This window comes from Saccopteryx bilineata, chromosome 2, assembly GCF_036850765.1.
Source record: "Saccopteryx bilineata isolate mSacBil1 chromosome 2, mSacBil1_pri_phased_curated, whole genome shotgun sequence".
Classification (NCBI taxonomy): Eukaryota; Metazoa; Chordata; class Mammalia; order Chiroptera; family Emballonuridae; genus Saccopteryx; species Saccopteryx bilineata.
Genome location: NC_089491.1, coordinates 225,058,584 through 225,085,128, shown reverse-complemented (window position 1 = coordinate 225,085,128; position 26,545 = coordinate 225,058,584). Strand labels below are relative to the sequence as shown.

General features: G+C 42.8%; 1 protein-coding gene across 1 annotated transcript in view; it reads right to left on the bottom strand.

The window, feature by feature from the left end:
- ERG (ETS transcription factor ERG) overlaps window positions 1–26,545 on the bottom strand; it is a 261,158-nt gene that overhangs the window by 221,230 nt on the left and 13,383 nt on the right. The window contains exon 2 of the mRNA XM_066259366.1: window positions 10,349–10,385. The gene's annotated coding sequence lies outside the window, so the exon portion shown is untranslated. The remainder of the gene's footprint in view (window positions 1–10,348; window positions 10,386–26,545) is intronic.

Genomic DNA, 26,545 nt, shown 5'->3' with positions numbered 1-26,545 from the left:
GAGGAATGACTTTAAAGAAGCCCTTTAGGTATTCAGGTAAGCTGTCAAGCCAACAGCTGCATACAAGACTTTGAGTGTGAAGGGGTGGCTAGGGGTGGCACATGATGGTATTAGAAGCCATGGGACTGAACGAGGCCACTCATGGAGGAGCAAACACTCTTCTGTGATAAATGAATTATGGCAGCTTAGTGTGGATTACTGTTCCAACCTTCAGCCCCCTCACTCCTGCAATAGGATAATGTAGTTCCACTCACTCTCCTGTGACTTGCCCTTGCTGTCCATCCAGTGAACAAAGTGTACTTGCCTCCCCGTTAACTGTGGGCGTGGCCAGGTGCCTTACTGTGAGCAATAAGTGGGCAAAAGTACAAGGGTACCAGTTCCAGGTCTACCTGAAAAGGAATCACAGGTTTCTGCTGGCCACTTCTGCCCACTGCCATGGGAAAAGCCTGCCCAGAGACCAGACGCCCCTTTAGCCTGGACCCAAAATGCAGCCCCACTGAGCTCAGCTGAGCCCGAGAACTACACCAGACCTGTAGTCTTCAGAGTGAGAAGTAAGCATGTGTTGTTATAAGCCACTGAGATGTTTAGGGCTGTTTGTTACTACATCAGAGCTGACTAATGCAAACCTACCCCGCCCCAGGAGATGGTCTCTGTAAAGCAGGGGAGGCCTAACTCAAAGATGCCAGACCCCCATGCCTAAGAGAGCTCCAGGGAACTGTGCAAAGTTGCCCCAAGGCAAAGCTACAAAATGGCCCAAGTTCACCACTGGAACTATCAGATTTTGCTTAGGTGCCCTCCACCCCGGTGTCTTTGCCATGAGGAACTGGCCCTGAAGAAGGGCTCTAACAGGAGCTATTGTGATAGCCCAGTTAACAAACATTTACAAGATTGACAATCCAACAGAGTTGCTTACATACAAAGGTGAACATGGGACACTCCGGGCACTTGGTGAGCTGACATCGCACCTATTCACTGAGTGTATAAGGCCAGGAAGTGACAGAGAAGCTGCCTTCAATCTCTGGATAAACAAATAAGAGATGGTCCTGTAAGACAGTCTGGCACATGGCCCGTAGGACTCAGGGCCATGCCCGGACTACTCAGGTACTGCCCCAGGTGTCCAGGGCTCAGGAAAGAAAGGTGGGCAATCCTGGCAAATGCCACTGCTGCAGGCCTTCCATGCAGGAGGGGTACTGCATACACCCTCATTTTAACAAAACCTGGGTTTTTCACTCTCCACAGGTCAGCCCAACTCACCCAATCGCATTCTTCCTTGCCTCCTAAGCTGGATCAGTGGGGGCGAGGACATGAGCCTCTGCCATTCCCCCTCCCCGAGTGAAAGGTGCCCTGGGTCTCTTTCGATAACAAACAGTGAATACACACATTCACACTCACTCACACACACAGACAGGTACACACACAGAGTTTGCATGAAGTAACAGAAAGGGCACAAAAAAAGATTTATTTCTCTTGTAGTGCACATTGGATTAAAAATTACAGAAGACAAGCCAACTCTAAGATCTTTTTACATTATCTTCTAAATATCCATCACACTCAAAATATGGCTTCTTTTATCTCTTCACCTGTGCGGTAGTGTTCAGGCAGTTGTTGCCTGGTCAATAATAGCACGTTTTGCAGTATTATGGTGCACGGAGCCCTTATATCTGTTACCTTGTTTGGGACGGCAACATAGCACAGAATGTAAGTCCTAGACTCTGAGGTGCTCCTGTCTTCAGAAACAGAGCACCTATGTTGCTTTGCACTAACAGCAAACATATGACTAAGGCACAGGTCTTCACCTGCCTAGGCAGAACTGAACTTGAAACAACTCTGCATCCAGGCCCCTCACCTTTGACACACAAGAAGCATCCCTCCATAAATATACGATGCAATACGTAACATTTGGCCATCAGACATCTTAAAAGACCTCTCCACTGTGTCCTTGAAAAAACACAATCCAAGTGAGTCATTTCCTCCCAAGCAAATTTTTTACAATATTTTTTCAATTCGCAAAGTTGTAGTGATCACATACCAAATTAAAACATTCCTGAGATTTTTTTTTTCATTTTGAATAGTGGAACTGTTTATTAAAGCCTCTTGGCTTTCTTCATCCTTTAGGCAGTATTTTGAAGTCTCAAGAAAAGCCCCAAATGCCTGATCAGTGGTGGCATAGTGGACACAGTATCAACATGGAACGCTGAGGTTCCAGATTCAAAACCCCGAGGTCTCTGGTTTGAGCACAGGTTCGCCAGCTTGAGTACGAGATCATTAACATGATCCTATGGTCACTAGTTTGAGCCCAAGGTTGTTGGTTTGAAGCCCAAGGTCACTAGCTTGGCTTCAGCCCCCGGTCAAGGCACACATGAGAATCAATCAATGAACAGCTAAAATAACACAAATACAAGTTGATGCTTCTCATCTCTCTCTCTCCAACAACAACAAAAAAGCTCCAAGTGAAGCCAACCACATGACTTCAAGGTCCACAATTCTACCTCTGGGTCAGCCATTTTCCAACATGAATGCTAGGGCCCAGTCTCCATGAACCATGGGCTGTCTCCTCGAGGCACTGCACACTCTGGCATATCCTTAGAAAGCTCCCTCCACGTCATCCCCACTAACTGTGTCTACCCTTTAGATCCCATGCAAGCACCAGCTCATCCCTGACTCCCAGGCAGTCTTGGTGAAATACCCTTCCTATGGGTCCTCCTACACCACCTGCCTACGTCCATCCTGAGATAGAGCTAGGAACGGGGCTCTGCAGTGCGACTCCCTGGCTGTGAATCTCGGCCCCACCCCCACTAGCTGTGTGATGCTGGCACAACCCCTCAGGTACTGAATTTGGTTCTGCAGCCATAATCAACATTGACGTGCTCCAGATGCCATATACCATCTGAAAAGATGTATGGGCAAAGAAAACTATCAAAAGTTAAGCAGTATTTTACACACAAAACATTTTTTTTTATTCCAAACTAAATATGCAAAAAAGAGCATTCACTGACAAAGTGACAGGAGCAGATGGCTACTGTTTCCTATATAAAAATAAATGTTTTTGAAGACTTCTACTGAAGCATTACTTGGTTTGTGACAACTAAAAGCAAGCGGAATCATAAAACTGGGAGGGCATTCAAGTATAACTGCATCAAAGACGTCTACTTGGAAATGCTAGGTGAATCTGTGACCCAAAAAGAGTCCATCAAGTTCCACTTCCCAGTGACAGCATAACTCACTGTTTCCAAGGGCAGTTGACAGTGGGGACAAGCAGCGAAAACAGCTTCCCAGCTCAAGGTGCGTACACCTGAACAGGAGGCAACAAACTGCTTTCTTTCTTGAGAAAGTCCTGCTATAAGGAAATGTCAGCTGGACAGCAAGCTTAGTGACATAGCACGTGAAAGCTAGTATGTCACATTCGGTACTTCCATACTTATTATGGGATCTTATGGAAGATGAACATGAATGAACTCTTTAATGTCTCTCTAAGAAGCCACTGTTCTCCCAACTTTTTAAAAAAGATATGAATTAGTCAGACTTGGTTATTTGTCTGAGCTCCTTGGTATTTTTAAATATCGTAATGGTCTTAAGCAAGAAAGAGATGCAGTGTTGTTGTTGTTTTTCCCTATGAATAACTTTACACACCTCTTCTGTGAGTCTAGAAATAAATAAAACAAAATAGGACTAGCGGTTCACTCTATAGGGAAATTACAGGGAGTTTCTTTTTTTCTTCCTTCTGCTTCTCTGTATTTATAATTCTTTTCTACTGAATTCCACTCATGTCATAAAGAAACAAAAAACACAGTCATAAAAGGGTCACATGAGTTCAGCCATTTTAAGAAAAATCCTCAAGAGCTCTGCCCATCTAAGGAAGCAACATGAGCCGTCAATTATTGATGGGTCCCATACACTACCTAGAACCACAAACACATCAACTATGAATGTGATGACCTCAGGACCAAGGAAGTTTTAATTAAAACACACAATGTCCCTGTCAGTGGCCACCTGCACACCCACCACTCCTGGGCCAAGCAGAGTTAGAGTATTCAACCCAGGTGTATCTATGACATATCAACTGTGGACACAGCAGGGTCTGCCAGTCCGGCAGCTCCAAGAGCCCAGTCCGTTACTTCCTGCGGCCTGCTCCTGTGGAAGTGGGGGCCCTCGCCACACCTTCACCCTCCTACCCCTGCCCCTTCACACTCCTCTTCCAGCCTCTTCCCTCTACCCACATGCTCCAAGCTCTCAGAATAATACCTATCATACTCTAGAGTCCACCAGACTAAGCTGAGTAACTTTACATAATTTTTCATGAACAATCACTGTTCACGATATCTGCACATTAACTTTTTTCTCTTTCAGACAGAGAGAGAAAGAGAGAGAGAGAGAGAGAAGCAATACACAACTTTGTTTATATGTGATGAAGGTCATCTAAAGCAGGGGTAGTCAACCTTTTTATACCTACGGCCCTCTTTTGTATCTCTGTTAGTAGTAAAAATTTCTAACTGTCCACCGGTTCCACAGTAATGGTGATTTATAAAGTAGGGAAGTAACTTTACTTTATAAAATTTATAAAGCAGAGTTACAGCAAGTTAAAGCATATAATAATTACCAAGTACTTTAAGTCGGATTTTCACAAAGTTTGGCAGAATAAATCTTTATAAAAACAACTTACTATAGTTAAATCTATCTTTTATTTATACTTTGGTTGCTCCTCTGCCGCCCACCATGAAAGTTGGAATGCCCACTACTGAGCGATAGGGACCAGGTTGACTACTACTGATCTAAAGTGTCCTCCTTCCACCTAACTACTTTAATCTAATCATTATCATTGTTGTTGTTACTATTGTCATTATTACTACTGAGGTGACCTCTTTGTAGAGAGATCACATTTACAGCTCAGGAGCAGCTTCCCATGCTGAGTGCACAACTGATAGCATCCTATGGCACCAGAACCAGCATGTGCAGAGCTCACAGATGCCTGTTTGCAGAGCTCCCCAGTGGGAGGCTGTGAGCTGTAAACCCCTGGATCAGAAGGTAGGAGACCTAAGTCCCTGTCCCTGCTCCACCTCCCAGCAGGTAACCTGAGGCAAATCATCCATCTCTCTGCTCCTAAACCAGAAGCAATTTAACTGCTTCCAGAATTGATTTTCCAGGTCTCTATGACCAGCCCCCACCCGGTGGGGCCCTCATCACAACCACACAGAAGGGTGGGACATTACTTAGGGTTCACTTTAGTTGTAAAGTGACAGAAGATAACATTGATTTTTTTTAAATGATGGCTTTTCAAAACAAACATCCCAATTTAAAACCAGGTAAAGGACTTGAACGGGCATTTCTCCAAAGAAGATATACAGATGGCCAATAAGCATATGGAAAGATGTTCAACATCACCAATCATTAGGAAAATGCAAATCAAAACCATTAGGATGGCTATTGCAAAAAATATATATAATAATATAACAAGTGTTGCTGAGAATGTGGAGAAACTGAAACCCTTGGGCATCACAGGTGGGAATGTGACCTGGTGCAGCCTCTGTGCAGAGTGTAGGGCAGCTCCTCAGAGTTAAGTATAGACTTACCATGTAATGCAGCAATTCTACCTCTGAGTGTATACATATGTACGCAAAGGCACTGAATGCGGAGAATCAAATAGATCTCCAATGTTCACAGCAGCATTATTCACAATAGCCAAAATGTGGAAACACCTGTAATGCCAGTGGGCGAGGCCAGGCTAGTCCACATTGGATTAAGATAGACTGTAGAGAAACTGCAGAGCCAGAAAGCATTGGGCCATTTCTGTTTAATAGATTCTCACAAAGGCAGACAAGCACACAGGCAGGATAAAACCTCTTCTCAGGCAAATCACCAGTAAAACAGCCCCACACAATGGCAGCCAGGAAATCTGCAATCCATCATTCACAATCCAACCTGAGCACAAGCACACTTAGCCTTACACAGACTATACACAAGTGGTGCTGCCATGTGCTCACGCACTAATCAAGCAAAGTGCTTGCAGCCAGTAAACCAGTGAGCAAGCCTAATACAGCTGTTTTCCCAACAACACCCAAATGTCCATCAACAGATAAAAAGATAAACAAAATGTGATAAAGATAAATGGCATACTCTTTAGCCTTAAAGAGGAATGAAATTTTTTTTTAATAAATTTTTATTAATGGTAATGGGATGACATTAATAAATCAGGGTACATATATTCAAAGAAAACATGTCTAGGTTATCTTGTCATTAAATTATGTTGCGTACCCCTCGCCCAAAGTCAGATTGTCCTCCGCCACCCTCTATCTAGTTCTCTGTGCCCCTCCCCCTCCCCCTAACTCTCTCCCTCCCTCCCTCCCATGTCCTCCCTCCCCCCACCCCTGGTAACCACCACACTCTTGTCCATGTCTCTTAGTCTCATTTTTATGTTCCACCAATGTATGGAATCATGTAGTTCTTGTTTTTTTCTGATTTGCTTATTTCACTCCTTATAATGTTATCAAGATCCCACCATTTTGCTGTAAATGATCTGATGTCATCATTTCTTATGGCTGAGTAGTATTCCATAGTGTATATATGCCACATCTTCTTTATCCAGTCTTCTATTGAAGGGCTTTTTGGTTGTTTCCATGTCTTGGCCACTGTGAACAGTGCTGCAATGAACATGGGGCTACATGTGTCTTCACGTATCAATGTTTCTGAGGTTTTGGGGTATATACCCAGTAGAGGGATTGCTGGGTCATAAGGTAGTTCTATTTGCAGTTTTTTGAGAAACCACCATACTTTCCTCCATAATGGTTATACTACTTTACAGTCCCACCAACAGTGAATGAGGGTTCCTTTTTCTCCACAGCCTCTCCAACATTTGCTATTACCCGTCTTGTTGATAATAGCTAATCTAACAGGGGTGAGGTGGTATCTCATTGTAGTTTTGATTTGCATTTCTCTAATAACTAATGAAGCTGAGCATCTTTTCATATATCTGTTGGCCATTTGTATCTCTTCCTGGGAGAAGTGTCTGTTCATGTCCTCTTCCCATTTTTTTATGGGATTGTTTGTTTGTTTGTTGTTGAGTTTTATGAGTTCTTTGTAAATTTTGGATATTAGGCCCTTATCTGAGCTGTTGTTTGAAAATATCATTTCCCATTTAGTTGGCTGTCTGTTTATTTTTATATCAGTTTCTCTTGCTGAGCAAAAACTTTTTATTCTGATGTAGTCCCATTCATTTATCTTTGCCTTCACTTCTCTTGCCATTGGAGTCAAGTTCATAAAATGTTCTTTAAAACCCAGGTCCATGAGTTGAGTACCTATGTCTTCTTCTATGTACTTTATTGTTTCAGGTCTTATATTTAGGTCTTTGATCCATTTTGAATTAATTTTAGTACACGGGGACAGGCTATAGTCGAGTTTCATTCTTTTGCATGTGGCTTTCCAGTTTTCCCAACACCATTTGTTGAAGAGGCTTTCTTTTCTCCATTGTATGTTGTTGGCCCCTTTATCAAAGATTATTTGACCATATATATGTGGTTTTATTTCTGGGCTTTCTATTCTGTTCCATTGGTCTGAGTGTCTATTTTTCTGCCAATACCATGCTGTTTTGATTATCGTGGCCCTATAATATAGTTTAAAGTCAGGTATTGTAATGCCCCCAGCTTCATTCTTTTTCCTTAGGATTGTTTTGGCTATTCGGGGTTTTTTATAGTTCCATATAAATCTGATTTTTTGTTCCATTTCTTTAAAAAATCTCATAGGGATTTTGATGGGAATTGCATTAAATTTATATATTGCTTTGGGTAATATGGCCATTTTGATTATAGTTATTCTTCCTATCCAAGAACAAGGAATATTTTTCCATCTCATTGTATCTTTTTCGATTTCCCTTAACAATGCTTTGTAATTTTCATTATATAGGTCCTTTACATTCTTTGTTATGTTTATTCCTAGGTATTTTTTTGTTGTTGTTGCAATCGTGAAGGGGATTATTTTTTTGAGTTCGTTTTCTAATATTTCATTGTTGGCATATAGAAAGGCTATGGACTTTTGTATGTTAATTTTGTATCCTGTGACCTTACTGTATTGGTTTATTGTTTCTAATAATCTTTTTGTGGAGTCCTTCGGGTTTTCGATGTATAGGATCATATCATCAGCAAAAAGTGATACCTTTACTTCTTCTTTTCCGATATGGATGCCTTTTATTTCTTTGTCTTGTCTGATTGCTCTGGCCAGAACTTCTAGCACCACGTTAAATAAGAGTGGAGAGAGTGGACAACCCTGTCTTGTTCCTGATTTAAGGTAGAAAGGAGGAACGAAATTTTGAAACATGCTACAACAGGGGTCGGGAACCTATGGCTTGTGAGCCAGATGTGGCTCTTTTGATGGATGCATCTGGCTGGCAGACAAATCTTTAATAAAAAATAATAATAATGTTAAAAATATAAAACAGCCCTGGCCGGTTGGCTCAGTAGTAGAGCGTCGGCCTGGCGTGCAGGAGTCCCGGGTTCGATTCCCGGCCAGGGCACACAGGAGAAGTGCCCATCTGCTTCTCCACCACTCCCCCTTTCCTTCCTCTCTGTCTCTCTCTTCCCCTCCTGCAGCCAAGGCTCCATTGGAGCAAAGTTGGCCCGGGCACTGAGGATGGCTCCATGGCCTCTGCCTCAGGCACTAGAATGGCCCTGGTTGCAGCAGAGCGACGCCCCAGATGGGCAGAGCATCGCCCTCTGGTGGGCATGCCGGGTGGATCCCGGTCGGGCTCATGCGGGAGTCTGTCTGACTGCCTCCCTGTTTCCAACTTCAGGAAAAATAAGTAAATAAATAAAACATTCTCATGTATTACAATCCATTCATTTCCTACCGCTCATGTTCGTAGTTGCGGGTGGCTGGAGCCAATCACAGCTGTCCTCTGGGACAACACCAAATTTTTATTGGAAAATGCATAATGTACACGGGTGGTTGTATGGCTCTCACAAAATTACATTTTAAAATATGTGGTGTTCATGGCTCTCTCAGCCAAAAAGTTTCCCGACCACTGTGCTACAACGATGAAACTTGAAGACATTATGCTAAGTGAAATAAGCCAGACACAAAAAAGACAAAATGTAATATGGTATCACTTACATGATGTGCCTAACTAGTCAAATTCATAGAGACAGAAAGTAGAACAGAGGTTACCAGGGGTTAGGGGGAATTATGGAGGAACAGGGAGTACTATGTACTGAATGTTTATTTCCCCCTAAAATTCATCTATTGTATCCCTAACTCCCAATGTGATGGTGTTGGAGGTGAAGTGTTTGCAAAGTAATCAGATCATTAGGGTAGAGTCCTCATGATGGAATTAGTGCCCTCATAGAAGAAATAAGAAAACATTTGCTTCTCTCTCTTTGCCATGTGGGGGTCACAGCAAGAAGGCAGCTGTGTATAGGCAGGAAGAGGGCTCCCAGCAGAATCCAACCATGCTGGCACCCTGATCTTAGACTGCCAGGATACTGAACTGTGAGAAATAAACATCTATTGTTTAAGCCACCTTATCTATGGTATTTTATTATAGCAGCTTGAGCTAGGACAGGGAGTTATCATCTAAAGTGTACAGAGTTTCTTCTATCTGTGTTGATAAAAAAGTTATGGAATTGAATAGTGGTGATGGTTGCACACATTATTTTGGATGTGTTTCACACCACTGAATTGCACACTTAAAAATGGTTAAAATTGTGAATTTTATGATTTTATGTTATGTATTTTAGCAGAATATAATTTTTTTAAATAATGGTGGCTTAAACCATATCAAAATAGATAAAAGATTGATGTGATTATCAGCAATCTTGACTCCTTCTGTCCTGAGGTTCTGCCACCTGAACATGGAGCTGCTTTGCTGTGACTCAGGATGGCTGCTCCAAGTCCAGTCATCACATCAGCAATCCAGCAGGTACAATACGGAAAGGAAAAGAGAAAGGCACACACTTCCCTCTAAAGATTCTACATGGACATTCAACTTCCTAAGAGTTGCACATAGCACTTTTGCTCACATTCTATTGGCTAGAATATAGTCACATGGTGGCACTCAGTTGCTAAGGATGCTGGGAAATGTAGTCTTGGTTCTGGGTACCCATCTTCACAACTAACATTCAGAGGTTCTGTTACTAAAGAAGGAAAAAATAAGTACTAACAAATTCCCAAACTTCGCACAAGGTTAAAATCAACTTGCCATTGTTTTGTGTTTGTTTTTTGGCACAAAGCTGCAAAAAAAAAAATAAATCAGGAAGCTTTAAGGAAAAACTGTGACCAAACAAGTTTCTTCTCGAAAAGTTCACTTTGCAACAAATGGGAAATCCAGACCCCCATACAGATGTACAGCACAAAGATAGCTACTCACCACATACTCCAAGGAAGTACAGCTAAATGGAGAAGCACTGCAAAGAAAAAAAGAAAGTAAAAGAAGGAAAAAAATACCCAAAAGAATGAAGATAAAAGGAGTATCACTTTTTTATATTTATAACTATTTTCGCTATTTATTTGAAGCACAGTATAAAAAAAAAAAGGTGCACTTTGGAAATTCAATGGCACAAGATACACTGCCATAACTTCAGGGACAGTATATAGTTAAAAAAAAAAAAAAAAGGAGCCCTGGCCCATTGGCTCAGCTGCAGAGTGTCAGCCTGGCGTGTGGAAGTCCCAGGTTTGATTCCCAGTCCGGGCTCACAGGAGAAGCACCCATCTGCTTCTTCACCCCTCCCCCTTTCCTTCCTCTCTGTCTCTCTCTTCCCCTCCCACAGCCAAGGCTCCACTGGAGCAAAGTTAGCTCTGGCGCTGAGGACGGCTCCATGGCCTCCACCTCAGGCACTAGAATGGCTCCGGTTGCAGCGGAGCAACATCCCAGATAGGCAGAGCATCGCCCCTTGGTGGGTATGCCAGGTGGATCCTGGTTGGGCACATGTGGGAGTCTGTCTGTCTACCTCTCCCCCGCTTCTCACTTAGAAAAAATACAAAAAAAAAAAAAAAAAAAGAAAGGAAATAAAAAGGAACAAAATTATTTCTTAATGCCTCAGCCCAACCATTTTGTAGAATTTCAAAGAGCTGGGAACAACTGAATGCAAAAAGTCTCTTCCAGTCTGTGCTACATTCAGCTTTGGGGGAGACCTCCAGGAAGTACCTTCTGGCACATTCCTAACGGTTTAGATCAGGGGTCGGGAACCTATGGCTCACGAGCCAGATGTGGCTCTTTTGATGGATGCATCTGGCTCACAGACAAATCTTTAATAAAAAAAATAAAATAACGTTAAAAATATAAAACATTCTCATGTATTACAATCCATTCATTTCCTACGGCTCATGTTCGTGGTTGGGGGTGGCTGGAGCCAATCACAGCTGTCCTCCAGGACAACACCAAATTTTTATTGGATAATGCGTAATGTACACGGGTCGTTGTATGGCTCTCACGGAATTACATTTTAAAATATGTGGCGTTCAGGGCTCTCTCAGCCAAAAAGGTTCCCGACCCCTGGTTAAGATGGATAACAAACATCTGCCTTATCCAGGGTATCTACCTCCCTCACTCCCGAGTGTATCCTGCGTCCAGGAAAGAGATTCAGCACCATTCCCTACACTTAATTTCCCATTAGGTTGTCTCTGGTCAAAATTGTCACAGGCCAACTACAAGATTTCACATACTCACCCAGGCCAAAGAGAGAATGGAAGTTCTTATGAGTCACAGAAAATTTGGTTTAAAAAAAAATGGCATCAGGAAGAATCAGTAACATTAAACACCCACATGTCTCGTCTCTTGAAAGCACACTGGAGGAAATTTTGCTTTTAGCGGTAATTTAACATTCTGTTGCTGCTATATATGACATTTTCAGCAGAAACAAAGAAACCAACAGCCTGGGAAGACTTTTATAGCCTTCCTATTCTTTTTAAGGGAAGGCGTAGTCCCAATTTTGACCTTCCTTTTACTACTTTTCTGTCCTTTGGACAAAGTCCACGCAATCTTCAGCAACAACAGAACAACTCTGGGTTACCACATGCACACACTTGATTCCCAGGCTTTTTCTTCCCCTTAGTTTGGCAGAGATCTGCACATACAGGCAAAAAGTTCCTACACTCCTTGTCTGACCTCCTGGTAGCTGGACCCTCATCCCAACTCAGCCATCCTGGCCTCTCCTGTCAGGTCCTCTGCCTCACATTAGGAAGCACGTCAGCCCGAGGCCTGTTATTCCCAGAGATGGTTCTAGAGGGTTTGCTTGGCTGGGAAAGCCTGCTAAGTGGCTTCTGCTTGAATCATCACTCCATCAGCACCTTTCTCCCGGCTCCAGAAAGGTACCTCTCATGGCCTAAAATGCTTCAAACCTTCCCTCAGCTTTAGCATTTCTTTTCCACCTCGTATCACAGCTTCTCAATGGTCTTATCTCTAATGGGTTCACACCATTCTAGTTTGTCCAAGACGCAAGTTCTAGTTTAACCTCTTGTCAATATAATGATTGTGTCTTCTTTTACGCCAAGTTTAGAAAGAAAATTATATGACATCTAACTAATCTCTCAAATTTAGGACCTGGCCAGTTTGCTCAATGGTAGAGAGTTGGCCCAGCATGTAGAAGTCCCGGGTTCAATTCCTAGTCGGGGCACATAGGAAAAGCACCCATCTGCTTCTCTACCCCTGTCACTTCTCTCTCTCTCTCTCTCTCTCTCTCTCTCTCTCTCTCTCTCTCTTCCCCTTCTGCAGCCATGGCTCAATTGTAGCCAGTTGGCCCTGGGTGCTAAGGATGGCCCGATAGCCTCTGCCTCAGGCACTAAGAAGAGCTCAGTTACTTAGCAATGGAGCAATGCCTCAGATAGGCAGAGTATTGCCCTCTTGCAGGCTTGCCTGGATGGATCCCAGTCAGGGTACCTACAGGAGCCTGTCTCTCTGCCTCCCCTCCTCTCACTGAATAAAAAAATAATTGTCTGTTACTTTCTTTTTTTTTTTTTTTTTTCATTTTTCTGAAGCTGGAAACAGGGAGAGACAGTCAGACAGACTCCCACATGCGCCCGACCGGGATCCACCCGGCACGCCCACCATGGGGCGACGCTCTGCCCACCAGGGGGCGATGCTCTGCCCATCCTGGGCGTCGCCATGTTGCGACCAGAGCCACTCCAGCGCCTGGGGCAGAGGCCACAGAGCCATCCCCAGCGCCCGGGCCATCTTTGCTCCAATGGAGCCTTGGCTGCGGGAGGGGAAGAGAGAGACAGAGAGGGAAAGCGCGGCGGAGGGGTGGAGAAGCAAATGGGCGCTTCTCCTATGTGCCCTGGCCGGGAATCGAACCCGGGTCCTCCTCACGCTGGGCCGACGCTCTACCGCTGATGTTACTTTCTTGATAACAGGACAGACTCAGTCCTGGTCACCTTTCCATTTTCCAAAGACCCTCATATAGCCCCTGACCCCAGTAGGTACGCAGTAGATACATGGTAAAAGAAAGGAATGAACAAGCTATGAAAAAGAAATCTTAAATGCATATTACTAAGTGAAAGAAACCAATTTTAAAAGGCTACATACTGTATTTTTGCAACAACATGACATTCTGGAAAAGGCAAAACTTGGATACATTAAAAAAAAAAAAGGTCAGTATTTGCCAGGGGTTGTGGGGAGGAAGAATGGGAAAGATGAACTGGTGGGGGTTTCAGAGCAGCAACACTGTTCAGTATGACATTGTAATGGTGAATACATGTCATTATACATTTGTCCAAGCCCACGGAGCATATAATACAGAGTAAGCCCTGAGGTAAACAATGGACTTTAGTTAGTAATAATGTGTCAATATTGACTAATCATTATAAGGAATATACCACAATTTTAAAAATCAAACAAAAAACCCTACACTGAGATAGCAAAAGTTTAGCTACTTAGATAAATTGTAACTAAATATGTAAATGAAAACAAAATCATAAGGAAACTTCACAAGCATGTCTTCCTTTAAAGGACAAAAAAGTTCTCATTTCTGAAACTCCAAAAACTGTTAGAAAAAGATTCAATGTGATATTTTTAAAGCACAATTATGAGTATAAAATACAATGTGATGACACACACAACTTTGCAACAGACCCTGCGCTACTAATTATATGTCCTTTGAAAGTGACAACATCCCTGGGCTGCAGTTCCTCAGTTTAAAATAGAAATAAAAAACGTCCATCTTGCAAGGATGTTATGACAATGTCGTAGTGCAGTAGTCCCCAAGCCCCGGGTCGCAGACTGGTACTGGTCCATAGGCCATTTGGTACCAGTCTGCAGAGAAAGAATAAATAACTTACATTATTTCCGTTTTACTTATATTTAAGTCTGAACGATGTTTTATTTTTAAAAAATGGCCAGATTCCCTCTGTTACATCCGTCTAAGACTCACTCTTGACGCTTGTCTCGGTCACATGATACATTTATCCATCCCACCCTAAAGGCTAGTCTGTGAAAATATTTTCTGACATTAAACCGGTCTGTGGCCCAAAAAAGGTTGGGGACCACTGCAATAGTGTATACCGGAACCCAAGAAGCAGTAGCTACCATGATGTTAACAGTATTAATGACTTTAATTATTAATAATGATAAGAGAAACATTTAAATAATTCTGTTGTCTTTAACTTACTACACTATCAACCTAATGTGGTAACGTACTGTTTTGTGCTCAGCTATGTATTCCATGTTTTTTTTTTAACTGTGATGTTATTTGTCAGTTTTACATTATGTCTCTTCGCAAGTTCTGTATGCCTGTGTGTGTGTATACACATATATGTGTGTATTCCAATATGGGTTTCCAATTGCCAGTTAGAAACGTTTTTTTCTGGAATCTATATAATGAAAACAAGACATTCAATACTGAAGGAATATTAACTGAGTGGATTCAAGACCAGAAGAGTTCTCAATATATTCCCACCCACGAACACAAGTGCCTGGACATATCAGAAAATACAAAGGTCTAAATACTAAGGGGTGGAACCTGTCACACTCATCCTTGGGAATGCTGGGCAGGGTCAGGGAGAGGGTGGTCTGGGTGAGGAGGCTTGGCTCATGAGGCTCTTCAGAGAAAACCCATGTGGAATCTGAAGCCTTCCCCAATACTGGGAGGAGAATGCTGGGCACTTAGAGAAAACACTGTTTGCTCCTGTCTCAGCCTCCAGATGAGCCCGTCTGAGTTCAATGTCCATCTCTGCCACTCCTACCCCTGGGACCTCGGGCAAGTCACTCAGTGAGTCCAAACCTCAGGGTCCTCTTCTGTGAGTTGAGAATAATGGGTCTTTGCCCACTGGGTTGTTGTGAAGATTAAATGAGCTAATACAGCTAATGCCTGTCACAACCAGTACTCTATAAAAGCTGGCTTTATTGGAATGGTGTTACCATTTTGCATGGATTTAGCCCCAGCCCTTCCCAGTCCTGGCTGTTGTAATCTATGGTAAATGCAACCCTTACCCATGAAGAATTACAACTTATGTCATTTCTAAAACATAACAAGTCCCAATTTAAAATGGGAGGCGGAAGCCATAGCTCACCTCTAGAACAATACCACACAAAGTAGAAATGCAGGACAGAGAGGGAAAAAAAGGAGCCCTCAGCCCGTGGAGGTCCCCACAAAGCTGGGAAGATGAGGAGCAGGGTGACTGGAGGACCTCTGCACCAGCATAGGGCACAGGAGGGAGCCAGTCAAGGGAAAGGCCAGCCTAGACTCAGAACCCAGAGAGGTTCAGACACCTGAGGGCCCAGCACCCAGGGGCTGGGGAGGTGGCAAGGTGAAGGATGGGACAGATATGTGAGTGTGTATAAAGGCTGATGTGAGGAGCAGTTCAAGTGACCCCTACCCCTGCCACTTCTCTGACACCCTGCAGCCACGTAACTATTGACCCGTGCCTTGGCAGGTAATTAGAGGTCCCCTCTCCAAAGCTATTGGGGACTCCAGGTCTTGTAAAGTACAGGGATGGGACATTTCCCTGAAAAGGAGAATGAAATGAAGGGGGAGACCCTCTCCCAGGGTCTCCTCTCTGCTCAACTCTCAGAATGCCCACTGCAGCTGGGTTCCAAGAACCCACCCTCACTGTGTGCCCTGCTCCATAGCCGGGGGCTGCAAGGGTCTTCACTGGAGAGAAGCCCCCAGAAAGGCTGCAAAGATGGCCACTGGTTGTTCCCCAATGCCATGGTCAGGCCCCCACCCCTGTCACAGCACACACTCCAGCCAGCGACACCAGGGCACCCAGTCAGGACCTGGGGACTAGCTCTGGATAGGAACAAACATGCAGAGACCACCAGACACCAGAAAAACTTCCAACCTGAGACACAATGACCAAAATAACCCAGAAGCAAACAACAACAATAACTTAAAGCCGAAAGAGATATCAAGAAGCAAGACCATCTTTAATTTTAAAAAACTATCATTAAGGTCCCAGAGATAAGAACAGATACTGCACCCATAAAAAAAATCATCTTAGAGAAGTCAGAGGTTCGGCTTCTAATTAAGACTTCCAAGAATAGAGTACATTAAAAAAAAAAAAAAAAGGAAAGGAAGATTATGAAGAAAGAATGCAGAAAAACTTCCACAAGTGAAGAGGTGAGTTCTAGACAGAAGGGCGCATTGAGCACCCGACACAATAAAAGGAAGAAGACACCCACAGGGCACATCACTGTGAAATCTCAGGACACCAGGAACGAAGAGGAAAGCCAGAAAAGGGACTGGGATGCACTGGGCTTCTCTACAACAAAAAGAAGAGTAAGACAGTGTGGTTATTGCCGGGCATAGGAGATGGGAAGAAGAGGGGATCAGAAGGCGGGGCCAAATAGGGATGGACACAGACTTGACTTGGGGTGGTGAACACACGAGACAGTGTACCGATGATGTGTTGTAGAATTGGGCACCTGAAACCTGTAGAAATTTGTTAACCAGTGTCACCCCAATAAATTCAATTAAAAGAAAAAACAAGTGAGAGTGAGAAGTCAATGAAGCATTGCTTTCCAAAATCGTGAGGAAAATTATTTTTAATGAGAACTGAATGCCCAGGCAAACCGCCAACCTGAGACCAAGAGAGATGCTGATGGGATAAAGCCAAGGCAGGGAATCCTGCACAAAAGATTCCCAAGGCACCCGTGCAGGCAAAGACGCCAGGACAGCAGTGTGCCTGCAAGCAGCCGGGTCAGCCCCACCCCCCCAGGGTCTTCCTATCCCCTCCCTCCTTCCGAAATCCTGAAATCACGGAGTACACTCAACCACCTGACAGGAGATGCCCGTCCCTCTGAGGAGGTCAGGAAGTCCTGTTGATAAGCACAGAGAAAAACTAAGGCAAAATCCAAGTCCCAGTCACAAAGTTTGGAAAAAGACAAAATATATCCATAGCAAACCATGCAGCTCACCCTACTAAAAATGACATAGCTATGACATCGTTAGAACACTCACTTCACCAATACTGTGTTTACATCAGAAGGATGGAGAAACAGGAGCTGGAGAGAAGGGGCTTGAACTAAATTCTCATCTTCCTCAATAGGAAACCGAGCCCAGGACTTAAAGATGTGGAGGTAAAGGACAGAAGGACAACTAAGAGGACAGAGCTTCCTCAGGGAAGGTATTCTTCATTACAAGCCCAGAAATACCATTTAAATACTATCTAAAACTACGTCTATGTATTATTTTGAGAAAAATAATACTTAACTTAGAAAAGCAATGAAATAAGTAGGGGACCTTGAGAGTGAATAAAGAATGGACAGATCTGCCTTAAGGATGGACAAGGCATTAAGCTTGGTCCCGCAGGACTGCCTCATGCTCGTCAGGGCTGTGGTCTCCACCCCCGTGGTCTGACCAAAGCACCACCTTTGGAGAGAAAGGCACTAAATGAACTCCCCTTCATTATTTAGTAACACGCTCAGTTGTTTATTTTGGTCAAGTTATAATATAAAATAAGCAAAAGCTAAACAACTTGGAGTAGTTATTAGGTGTTGTACTAATAAATTTTTTCAACCCTCACCATTAGTTAAAAAAATGATTCTGAATGGGAGTTTGGCAGTGTATTTTAAAAGATTAAAGGCACATTCCCTTGAACCCACAATTCCACTTCTGAGAATGTATCCTAGCCTTTGGTAAACATTATAGTGTAGTTTGCAAAAGTGATCTTCAACCCTAAAAGCATGCAAGAATACTGATTCCTGGGCCTCGCCCCCACGAGACCCTGATTTAACTGGTCTGTGAAGGGGCCTGGAATATACATTATGCAGCCAAGATGGAGAACTCCTTGTTTACAACAAAGAAAAGTGGAAACATCCTAAATACTCAACAGAGATGAATAATTAAATCTGTCATTATAGGGCCAATGGAATCCTAGACAGTCTTAAAATAATGTGGCAGAAAAAAAAGATATTTCATTAAGTACATGTATTGACATAGCTACTTATAATGTGCTGTTAAGTTGAAAAAACAGACTATTAAAATGCATATGTAATATCATCAATTTTGGGGGGGTGCATATAAAAGAATCACCACTATTCTCAAATTAAATGCATCATTGTAGATAGCCATAATGTCTGTGTGGAAAGATTTAATTTAAATATTTTTATTTGCATGTTCTTATATTTCCACAATGAGCAAAGTATTCTAGAAACAACTTTTTAAAGTTCAAAAATACTTAGACACGTCACTTACAAGTTTTAAACATTTTAACGCTGTCCATATAGATTTCAGCTCACACTCCACCCATGTTCCAACCCATAAACCCGTCCACACAGACACACCCAAACACTCAGCAGCAGTTTTTCAGGGCACATTCTCCCTGCCAACTCTCCAGGGTGAAAGAACAACTTTCCCATGGGTTTCCTCTTTCCTTGGTAGGTAACAGAGCTGGGCTGCTTCGAACCCAGACTATCCTTCTAACTGTTACACCCACTGACCTTCTGAATTCACCTTCACAAATGTCTGACGGGTGAGAAAGGGGCTGCTGTTATTGTAAAACTATCAAAACACCAGCGACTGGATGGGTGACTGTGAGAAAGACAGCGAGGATGTCACCAGCACGCTGCTCAATCCCTAACCATTCAGCATCACTGGCGGGAGGGGCTGCGGTATTGAAGAAGGGGGAGGATGAAAGAAGAACTGATTCTGACATTCAGACCACGGGTATGTTTTCCTAAGACACTTCCAAATGAGAAAGGGGCTGAGTTACAGATCACAGAGCATGAAACACCAGGAGGGTGCAGCCCCTTGTGTTCTCAGCAAAGACTACAGAGGCGCCACCAGCTTCATCCCTAGCCTTACCCACCGTGATGTTCACTCCTCACCCAGTGCCACCTTCCCTTGCTCTTTGCATCAAAGCTGTCCACTAAAATGAACCAAGTAAGCTGCAGAGTTCTGAATAGCTATCTTTAGAAGTTTTTGAAACTTAACATACAAGCGGTCAGGGAATGAAGACCATACCCCAAATAAGTGAGAAAAAGACTTTTGCATATGGCATAGCGTGAACCCCGTTCATGTCCCATGTCCAGCCTTGTGCCAGCTAGTAGCAATTAGGACACTGGAGCAAGCAGGAAATCTAAAATTAGGTTTTACTACCTATAATGGAGGATTTATGGGATAGCTTAATTGGTAGTCTCAGGACTACCACCTGAAGTGGGGAAACAAAAACATCTTTCTGGACATCCCAGGGCACCCACATGCACTCCGTGAACCTCCCCACAGCCAGGAGAGGTGCAAGTCTGCAGGGCAAGGGTGAGGATGCAGTTCCTCCTTTCAACCTTGACACATGCCAGAGCCCTGCAGATCCTGGCCTTTTTATTTAAGAAGCAAACTGGCTCTTACGATAGAATAGGTCTTAAGACTATACGTGGAAACTCAGGTATTCTGAGAACATACCCATTCTATTCAGTTGTCTCCTGAAATGCTCCAAATCACAAAAAGAACTCAAAAGGTTACAAGAAGATTTGACTCAACCATAAACATGTTGAATCTGCCAGAAAGGACTCCATACAATTTACTGGGCCCAAATTTATAATCAGAGTCTAGCAGCCTTTGTTTAAAGAGGGTCTTTCACATATGCTATGTTCCAGGGGAAATCCACAGGCTAAGCTGTCAAGCTTCCTGCACTGTGTTCCTGTCATCTGAATTGTCCCTTACATGTTTCTAGAACTGCATTTATTTATTTTTGTTATTATTATTTGGGGGGGGGGAGAAAGAGTCAGAGAGAGGGGCAGATAGGGACAGACAGACAGGAAGGGAGAGAGATGAGAAACATCAATTCTTCATTGCAGTTCCTTAGTTGTTCATTGATTGCTTTCTCATATGTACCTTGACCAGGGGGGCGACAGCAAACCGAGTGACCCCTTGCTCGAGCCAGTGACCTTGGGCTCAAGCTGATGAGCCTTGCTCAAACCAGATGAGCTTGTGCTCAAGCTGATGACTTTGGGGTCTCGAACCTGGGTCCTCCACATCTAAGTCTGATGCTCTATCCACTGCGCCACCGCCTGGTCAGGCTAGAATTGTATTTATACAATGGGCTGAGACCTGACCCATCTAACTGGAACTCTCCAACTATATATAGTGCCATCTTTGCTGACCAACCACAGCAGCTCCATAATGACCTATCAGAACACGCAATTCTGACCAATCTGGACAGTGGTATTTGTACAAATAAAACTATGTGTTTGGAGTCCTCATTTGCATAAATATGAGCAATCAAGAACCAGAACGGGCACTTTATATTATTGGGTCTCCCCCTCAGCTCTGGGGAAGTTCTCCCAGATAAATCTATCAGTATGCACCTGTGTGTTGCCATTTTCAGGGCTGGCAAGACCATTTGGAATTATTCCCAGTACCATTTTTGGTCAATGTTGAGATTAACTAAATTGTGGATTTATGTGACCTCCATGGGTTCGGAGAGATTTCAAGTAACTATGAGAAAAGAAGAACGAAGGGCTTGAGGGGTGTGAGGCAGCTGTGTTAAACTTGCTCACTGGTACCGGCTATAAGCACTTTGCCTGATTGGTGTGTGGGTGCATAGCAGCGCCATGTGTGTGTGGCCTATATAAGGCTATGGTGCTTGCAATTGAGAGAGATGGGGGATTGTGGATGGTGGATTGCCTGCCTGCCACTCTGAGGGGCCATTCTTGCTGTTTGTTTGCCAGAGAAGAGGTTTTCCGCTGCCTGTGTGCTTGTCCACAGTTGTGAGACTTTATTAAATGGAATGGCCCAATGCTTTCCAGCTCTGCAGTTTCTCTACCATCTGCTGGAATCCAATGTGGACTGGCCTGGCCTCGGCCACCGGCATTACAAGGGGTATGACCCAGGGCAGGAAAACAAACTCTTCATCCTCTGGGGTAAGAGGTGAAGAGGTGCGACTCACAGCTAAGTGTCCACAGAAACGACCTGCTACCAGGGCTGTGGGAAGCCAGGGTCCCAAGGGACCAGCCTGTCCCTTCTGCTTACCCATGTCCCTTTCCATCCCACCCTTTCAGCAAATGTTGGTGGAGTTGGTCTTCTTCCCTTATCAGCCAACTCTCTCCCCTCTTTAGGCGGCACCCCTGTGTCCCCTTTGGAGATGGTGCTGCCGGAATGGAGGGCGAGCCAGACAAAGAGGAGAGACAGCAAAGCAGGGGCGGTGACTGGCTTTCCAACTACAGGGAAACACGTCTGTTTATCAGGGTGGCATTCTGTCTGCAAACCGGCCTAACAATGTTCTCACTGAGTAGAAAAAGCCCTTCAAAAGAAGCCTCTATTCATTACAACAACATGGGAAGACATCTCTGCTTATTTTTAAAAAAAAATGTTTTCTTAAAGAAGATTTTAACTTTCCTAAGATAAAAGCACTTTTCCTAGGCCCCTCTTGTCTTGGGAAGGCTTCTGTCTGGGTGTGGCATCTTAGCACACTGGAGCCTTCTTCTGTACCTGACTGCCGCCAGTGCTGCGGACTGCAGGAGTTCAGCGTGTAACGCATCCATTTTCTACCTGAGTAATTAGCTGTAGAATGAAATTCAGCAGGATGGGGATTCTACCTGGATTTCTTTGAATGTCTAAGTCATCTAAGGAAGAGACAATTTGTCCTAAATTCTAGGATCATTTACAGATTCATTATAAATACTGTAATCTGTGTAACATTATATAGACAGGGTGGAGCAAAAACAAAAGTAGGTTTATATCAATAGTTGTTGAATATGCAAAACAGAGTTTATTCTTGAATTATTTATGAATTTATTATATTATTTTCCATCCAAATATCTATAAACCTACTTTTGCCCCACCCTGTAAAATATATATAATAGCTTACAGGTATTAAAAGATTTGGGAGGGGGTAAACATCACACAAAATCATATTACATAAAACTGAACCAAGCAGTGAAACAACTCTGAAATGGTCCAGGAAACGAAACAATATTTGATATATACTTTTTCTGGGTATAGACATTGACTTGTTGTCATTAATGACCCTGGCTGGTTAAGATCATCAATGTTTCCTAAATTCCCAGTCTGTTTTATAGTCAAGGATCCCAATTATAAAGTTCAAAGTCAATAACCCAGAAAAGGAAGAGCAAGTTAAGTGTCAACCCTAGCTGCAGCTCAAGTGCATAGCTTATAATATAAATAAATTTAACGTAGATAAGTGTTCAAGTAGACATTGTGCTGTGTCATCTAATCTGACCCCATTACCAAAAAAAGAAAAAATAATGTGATTTTACTATGATGGCATCCACTGTGAGAGCAGTCATAGTCTGAAGAGGTATTTTTAGTGCTTTTTAAGGGCAAGCACTCATTATCTTCCAAATCTGTGCTCCATGTGACCATGACATAGCACTTGGTCCATTTTCCTGCTTGGTTCCTTCCAAAATTGTGACTGTGGGTCACCACTGACTCCAACTAACGTCTATTGGTAAGACATGAAAAAGGGGCACTTTGAAAAGAAAAAGAAAATGTTGAAGAAGAAAGAGCTTTCATCACTAATCATTACTTGTATGGAGTTAATCACCTCTTAAAATGCAAACAACTAAAAGAAGTGATGAAAATGTGCCTTTTCATCCAAATTGGAAAGGAATAAGTATAACTCATTATTTGCAGATGGCATGATACTGTATATAGAAAATCCTAAAGATTCTACCAAAAAAAAAACCCTACTAGAACTGATAAATGAATTCAGTAAAGCAGCAGGATACAAAATAAATAGCCAGAAATCAGATGCATCTTTATACACAATAATGAACTATCAGGGAAACTAAAAAAAAAAAAAAAAAAAAAATCCCATTTACAATTGCATAAATAAATTAATAAAATACCTAGGAATAAATTTAACCTAGGATGGAAAAGACATGTAGTCAGAAAATTATAAGACATGGAGGAAAGAAATTAAAGATACAAATAAGTGAAAGCATGTACCCTGGTTCATGGATAGAAAGAATTAACATCATTAACATGTTTATATTACCTAAAGCAATCTATAAACTCAATTCCTATCAAGATACCAATGGCATATTTCACAGAACTATAACAAATATTCCGAAAATCTATATGGAACCATAAAAGACTCCAAATAGCCACAGCAATCTTGAGAAAAAAGAACAAAGTTAAATGAATCACATTACCTAATATCAAACTACACTACAAGGCCAGAGTAATCAAATAGCATGGTACTGGCATAAAAACAGACATATAGTTCAATGGAACAGAATAGAGAGCCCAGAAATAATTCCAGGCCTTTATGATCAATTAATATTTGACAAAAAAGGCAAAAACATGCAATGGGGTAAAGATAGTTTATTCAATAAATTGTGTTGGGAAAATTGGACACATAAATGCAAAAAAAAGAAAGAAATAGACCACCTTCTTACACCATACACAAGAATAAACTCATAATAGATAAAAACCTTAAATGTTAGACTTGAAACCATAAAAATCCCGAAAGAAAAAATAGGCATTTCTCATAGTAATATTTTTTCTGATATTTGCATCAGACAAGGGAAACAAAAGAAAAAATAAACAAATGAAACTACATCAAATGAAAAAGTTTCTGCACAGCAAAAAGAAAATCATCAACATCAGTGGTAGAGTGTTGGCCTGGTATGGAGTCCCAGGTTCGATTCCCGGCCAGGGCACACAGGAGAGGCGCCCATCTGCTTCTCCACCCCTCCTCCTCTCCTTCCTCTCTGTCTCTCTCTTCCCCTCCCGCAGCCGAGGCTCCATTGGCCTCGGTCTCATCCCGGGCGCTGAGGATGGCTCTGTGGCCTCTGCCTCAGGCGCTAGAATGGCTCTGGTTGCAACAGAGCAACACCCCAGATGGGCAGAGCATCACCCCCTGGTGGGCATGCCGGGTGGATCCCGGTCGGGCACATGTGGGAGTCTGTCTGCTTCCCCATTTCCAACTTCAGAAAAATACAAAAAAAAAAAAAAAAGGAAAAGGAAAAGAAAATCATCAACAAAATGAAGAAACAACTCATTGAACAGGAGATTATATTCACCAATGACACATCCAATAAGAAATTAATATGCAGAATTTCTATAAAACTTACACAACTCTACACACACACAAAGAAATCCATTTAAAAATTGGGCAGCCTGACCAGTGGTGGTACAGTGGATAGACCTTTGACCTGGAATGCTGAGGTCCCTGTTTCAAAACCCTGAGGTTGCCAGCTTGAGCGCAGGGTCGCTGGCTTGAGTACAGGGTCACCAACATGATTCCCAAGGTTGCTGGTTTGAACTCAAAGGTCACTGGTTTGAAGCCCAAGGTCACTAGTTTGAGCCCAAGGTCGCTGGCCTGAGCAAGGGGTCTCTGGCTCAGCATGAGCCCTGCCCCTGTCAAGGCACATATGAGAAAGCAATCAATGAACAATTAAAGTGAAGCAACTATGAGTTGATGCTTCTCATCTGTCTCCTCCATGTCTTTCTTTCTCTCTCTCCTTCTCAAAAAATAAAATAAAAAATTCAAATAAATAAATAAATAATGGGTAGGCCCTGGCTAAGCAGAGCAGTGGATAGATCATCTTCCCAGCATGCTGAGGTCACCAGTTCTATCCCTGGTCAGAGCACACATGAGAAGCGACCAATGAGTGAACAACTAAATGGAACAACTAAGTGGAACAAAGAGTTGATGCTTCACTCTCTCAATTCAATGGAAAAAAATATTTTAATAATGGGCAAAGGACCTGAAAGACATTTCTCCAAAGAGGACATACAGATGGCCAATAGACATATTAAAAAAATGCTCAACATCACTAATTATCAGAAAAATTCCAATTAAAACCACAATAAGATATCACCTTACACCTGTCAGAATGGCTGTCCTCAATAAATCAACAAATAACAAGTGCTGGAGCCACCATCAGGCACTGCTGGTGGGAATGCAGTCGCTGCAGCCACTGTGGAAAGCAGTATGGAATTACTTCAAAAAATTAAAAATGAAACTGCCCTGTGACCCAGCAATTACACTTCTGGGAATATCTCAAAAAAAAACCTGAAGCACTAATTTAAAAGAATAATGCACTGCTATGTTCATGGCAGTGTTATTTACAATAGCCAAGACTTGGAAGCAGTCCAGATGACCACCTGTGGTACATATACACAATGGAATACTACTTAGCTGTAAAAAAAAGACAAAAATCTTACCTTTTGAGATAGCATAAATGGACCTGGAGAGTATTATGCTAAGTGAAATAAGCCAATCAGAGAAGGACAAATACCATATGATTTCACTTATATGTGGAATCTAATGAACAAAATATTGACAAACTAACAAACAAAATAGAAATGATTCATAAATATACAAATCAGGCAGACAGCTGTCAGAGGGGAGGGGGTTTGGGGACTGGGTGAAAAAAGTGAAGGGATTAAGAAAAACAAACTCATAGAACAGACAACAGTGTGGGGATCACCAGAGGGAGAGAGCAGTGGGGGAGGGAGAAGAGAGAAATGATGATGGAAGAAGACTTGACTTAGGGTGGTGAACACACAATATAAAGATGACACATTATAGAATGTACACCTGACACCTGTATAATTTTATTAACCAAAGTCATCCCGATAAATTCAATAAAAATAAATTTAAAATTAAAAAAAAATAGAGAAAATTTGACTTTTTTACCTCCCAGATACATTGCACAGACAGCGACAGGGAAGGGGCTCTGCCCCCTGGCCTCAGATATGCTCTGGGCCAGATAACTTGGATCTCCTACCTCAGACAGAAGCAAGTTCCCTGGAGATGTTCCAGAAAGAAGTGTGCTAGCAGAAGATATGAAGAGGACCAAAGTTTTGCCACCCCAAAATATGCCCTTTGGGATGTTGTTATTTAAGCTGGCTATAAAGCAGGAGTCAGGAACTAATGGCTCGCAAGCCAGGCGTGGCTCTTTTGATGGCTGCATCTGGCTCACAGACAAATCTTTGTTTTTTTGTTGTTGTTTTGTTTTGTTTTTTGTATTTTTTTCCGAAGCCAGAAACGGGGAGGCAGTCAGACAGATTCCCGCATGCGCCGGACAGGGATCCACCCGGCACGCCCACCAGGGGGTGATGCTCTGCCCATCTGGGGTGTCGCTCTGTTAAGACCAGAGCCACTCTAGCGCCTGAGGCAGAGGCCACAGAGCCATCCTCAGCACCCAGGCAAATTTTGCTCC